The 560-nt window shown below is 50.7% G+C and overlaps 2 non-coding genes across 2 annotated transcripts; both read right to left on the reverse strand.

The window, feature by feature from the left end:
- Positions 1-83: 83 nt before the first annotated feature.
- On the reverse strand, positions 84-202 carry LOC116008490. Its single transcript, XR_004095869.1, has one exon. It is a non-coding gene; the product is annotated as a 5S ribosomal RNA (ribosomal RNA).
- Positions 203-339: 137 nt separating this feature from the next.
- On the reverse strand, positions 340-458 carry LOC116009312. The gene has a single exon (XR_004096583.1). It is a non-coding gene; the product is annotated as a 5S ribosomal RNA (ribosomal RNA).
- Positions 459-560: the final 102 nt, after the last annotated feature.

The raw sequence follows: 560 nt of genomic DNA on the forward strand, positions 1-560 counted from the left end.
ACTTCTCTCGCTTAGCGGTTTAGCGGTTTAAAAGGATAGTACCCTTAGCGAGCGGTTTAAAAGAAAGATTAAAAAGAGGGTGGGGGATGCAACACGAGGACTTCCCAGGGGGTCACCCATCCTAGTACTACTCTCGCCCAAGAACGCTTTACTTCAGAGTTCTGATGGGATCCGGTGCATTAGTGCTGGTATGATCGCATCCGTCACGTACTGCGCGCAAAATGTACTTGACCCTCTCTCTCCGCGCAACTTCTCTCGCTTAGCGGTTTAGCGGTTTAAAAGGATAGTACCCTTAGCGAGCGGTCCAGCGGTTTAAAAGAAAGATTAAAAAGAGGGTGGGGGATGCAACACGAGGACTTCCCAGGGGGTCACCCATCCTAGTACTACTCTCGCCCAAGCACGCTTAACTTCGGAGTTCTGATGGGATCCGGTGCATTAGTGCTGGTATGATCGCATCCGTCACATACTGCGCGCAAAATGTACTTGACCCTCTCTCTCCGCGCAACTTCTCTCGCTTAGCGGTTTAGCGGTTTAAAAGGATAGTACCCTTAGCGAGCGGT

This window comes from Ipomoea triloba, chromosome 16 (genome assembly GCF_003576645.1).
Source record: "Ipomoea triloba cultivar NCNSP0323 chromosome 16, ASM357664v1".
NCBI lineage: Eukaryota > Viridiplantae > Streptophyta > Magnoliopsida > Solanales > Convolvulaceae > Ipomoea > Ipomoea triloba.